The sequence below is a fragment of the Lepus europaeus genome, chromosome 14 (assembly GCF_033115175.1).
Source record: "Lepus europaeus isolate LE1 chromosome 14, mLepTim1.pri, whole genome shotgun sequence".
In the NCBI taxonomy this organism is placed as follows: Eukaryota; Metazoa; Chordata; class Mammalia; order Lagomorpha; family Leporidae; genus Lepus; species Lepus europaeus.
In genome coordinates, this window is record NC_084840.1 from 88,472,551 (window position 1) to 88,476,216 (window position 3,666).

Below are 3,666 nucleotides of genomic sequence, written 5' to 3' on the forward strand. Positions count from 1 at the left end.
ATTGGTATTTGGAAAGCAATATGGAAATAGATCTTAAGAATGCGAGGTTCAAAAGGAAGATTGAGCTAAGGGATCAGAAGATTATTTCTCAGGTCCATAATTTATCCTCCAAGAAAGTAGAATTAGCAGACAGCAAGTATCCCCATCTGTTACAGAAAAACCCTTCCATGTTGTCTGTTGGCAAGGGTTTTTCATGAGGGAATTTTCCATGAGCTTTCTGAAGTTCACATGCATGGATTTAAAAAAAAAATGCACCTGAAAGTTGCCGCAAATGATGACCTGATTGGGAACAACCAGGAGAGTCAAGATATAAGTTTGAATCAGAACATCATCACCAACAGCAATACATCAACTCCCAAGAGAATCAATTTAAGAAAAAGACTTAATTTAAGCACAAGTCGAATTCCAAAACTGATTATCAAAAAGGTGAGTTGCTCAGGAATGAGACTAGAAGCATGCAGTATATTACAAAATGTGAAAAAAATGCACCAAAGTAAATATGTAAATGTCATTTTACACAAACTTCATGGAGTACTCTTGAATTTCTAATCGTTTTAATCTTTATTGGAACATAAGCTCTCTGAGAAGGCAGAACACTGTTTTGTTCAACAGGGTGTTAGAAGTGCCTAGCACATAGTATGTGCTCATAAACATTTGTCAGCTTCATTGAAACAGAATTAGCCCCAGGCCTAGTGTTAAACACAGTAAATTAGATGGTTCTAGATTGAAAAACAGTGCAGTCCTAGGTGCAGAAAGAAATTTGTTCGGATTTTCTAACCCTGTGTAACAAGTCATCACAAACGTTGTGGTTTAAATGGTACTTACTAATTTCCCACTATTTGGGGGAAGGCTGGGAGGTTCTTAGAGTCCCTTGTGTGTATAGTCTGGTGGTTGCTGGGGTGATGGTTCCTTCATCACGAGGCTGTTGGAAGTAGGGAGAAGGTAACCTTTTCTTCCTCCAGGTGGTGTCTCTACTTGGCTCACTTCCACTTCCTCACCACATGGGCAGTGGGTGTGATTTCTTACACCGTAGCTGGATCCCCATAGAGCCAGTGTTAGGAGAGGCCCAGGTGGCATCTGTCTTGCTGCCTTAGAAGCCTTAATATTATTTATGCATGGTCCAGGAGGAAAGAATTCATCTACTCACAGGATAAAAAACTCATGATGTTAGAGACAAAGTGACCTTCTGAACAGTATGCCATGGAAAATATGGAGCACATAGTACCGAACGGTAATTAGGATGGAGAATGGTGTGTCTGGTTAGATTGCCCTGGGCAAGTCCTGACTTCACCATACACTAGTTCTCTTAGACACATCTTGGCCATTTCAGGTTCAATTTCTCACCCATAATAATGGATAAGACCTTTCCAATTGCATTGTTAGGTTCTTCTGCCATTAGGCATGTTTTGGTGGTAAATTTAGACACTCTTTGTAAAAGGAACATGGAAGCTGATATAATCAAACTAATTGTATTTGGAATATTGTATTTCTAGTCATTTTGGCCACTAATTGGCTCTTTAAAAGCAGAATGAACCAGTGGTTGGTTGGTTTAAGTTTTAGGAATGTAGGGAGATGATCCTTCTTGTCTTTGGCCTTGGCTGCATGCATTATGGTGCAAAAATGCTGTAGAATCATCCCATCACTGATTTACTTGAAGTTTACTATTAGATAACTTTATTACAGATCAGTCCCTCCTGGTGTTTAGATCTCTGTTCTTTAATGCTAGAAGTGTACTCATCAGTGAGCCTGAAGAAAATTCTACTTCTTTGCAGTGAATTTTGCTACCACTCCAGATTCATCCTGTTAGCCATCTGATGCAATGTTGAATGGGTTTTCTGAATCAATGCCAGTTTCCTGGAAGCCAAACCATGTAAAGGCTTTCTTTCTTCCTTTTTTTGTATTTTTGACAGGCAGAGTGGACACAGAGAGACAGAGAGAGAAAGGACAGAGAGAAAGGTCTTCCTTTTTGCCATCACTTCACCCTCCAATGGCCACCACGGCTGGCGCGCTGCGGCCGGCACTTCATGTTGATCTGAAGCCAGGAGCCAGGTGCTTTTCCTGTTCTCCCATGGGGTGCAGGGCCCAAAGTCTTGGGCCACCCTCCACTGCACTCCCGGGCGATAGCAGAGGACTGGCCTGGAAGAGGGGCAACTGGGACAGAATCCGGTTGTCTTCTGGCAACAAAATGTACAATTTTTGCCTGCCAAATATTTATTTCTTCTTCACTTTAGCTTTTTTTAGTTTCAGGATACCAAATTTCAGTTTTGTAGTTTTTTCTTTCCATGCTGAAAATAGTTTTCTCCACTCAGTTTTTCCTTGTGTGGTTTCTGAGGGGAAGTCAGATGTGTTTGCTCCCCCATGGATTGTTTATTCTGCACAAGCTGCATTGAGGACTTGTTTACAGGATACTGCTGTATGTAGTGAATATCAGCAAGCCTTTGGAGAAGTTGTTTTTGTTTTTTTTAAGGAAGTATGGGAGGAGATATGGATCATTTTTTTAAAAACTGAGGACAAACAGACCTGTTTAAACTACATACTTCTAAGTAATGAAACTAAGAATGGATGTTGGTGAGCTACATCATGCATGAGATTTAAAATAGCGAACTGCAAATTTCTTGTTAGAGATGCCCCCTGCCTTTACCTGGCCAGTTTTCCTCCCAGGCCGGCCAAGTAGTGAAAGTCAACAGAGTGCCTTCCCCTAGGAGGTTCACACCTCCCTTAGGATGTACCCCATGTGAAGAGATAGATAGGTCTGGGCCTCTGAACTTACAAGGCCTAAAGCCCACCAGATTATTATCAAGCCTCTTCTATCAGGTTCTATTTGCCTCTCAATCAGAAAAATTACTTGTAGCTTAGACAGCACCTTTCTTAGCTCCTCTAATAATGACTCTGTCCTTTGTTCTAGGCCCTGTCTAGTGCACTTGGGCCTCATTCCTTTGTAATCATAACCTCTACTCTACCATCAATGGCTCTACTCCCAACATGTGTGTACTGATGGTCCTCTTCCCCACTTAATGCTGTATAATTGTTCAAACCTGGTAAATGCCACTCTTAGGATCATTGGATACTATCCTCACTCTGTCTTTTATGACCTTGTCTAAATATGAGCAGAGTCGGCAAACTTGGAAGGCTTCCATAGCCTTGGCAACTCATGACGACAGCCTAGGATGGTTACTGGCACCATAAACTAGAGTGTCAATTTGTTGGGTCAACAACAGGAGCCACTGTGCACTTGCTCCTCATGTGGGATCTCTGTCCTTAATGTGCTGTACATTGTGATTTAATGCTATAACTAGTACTCAAACAGTATGTTTCACTTTGTGTTTCTATGTGGGTGCAAACTGTTGAAATCTTTATACTAAATTGATCTTCTGTATATAAAGAGAATTGAAAATGAATCTTGATGCAAATGGAAGGGGAAAGGGAGCGGGAGAGGGGAGGGTTGCGGGTGGGAGGGAAGTTATGGGGTGGGGGAAGCCATTGTAATCCATAAGCTGTACACTGGAAATTTATATTCATTAAATAAAAGTTTAAAAAATAAAATAAAATAAAATAGCGCTCTTAATTAAAAACACAATTTTCAAGAGCATCGGTTAACAGAGAGCATTGAATTTGCCTCCACACTTTTTCATTGTACTGCAAAGTAAGCATTTTGGGCAAGGACCA

At 40.9% G+C, this 3,666-nt stretch overlaps 1 pseudogene; it reads left to right on the forward strand.

The window, feature by feature from the left end:
• Positions 1 to 249: 249 nt before the first annotated feature.
• LOC133773506 (prostaglandin-E(2) 9-reductase-like) overlaps positions 250 to 3,666 on the forward strand; it is a 21,449-nt pseudogene continuing 18,032 nt past the window's right edge.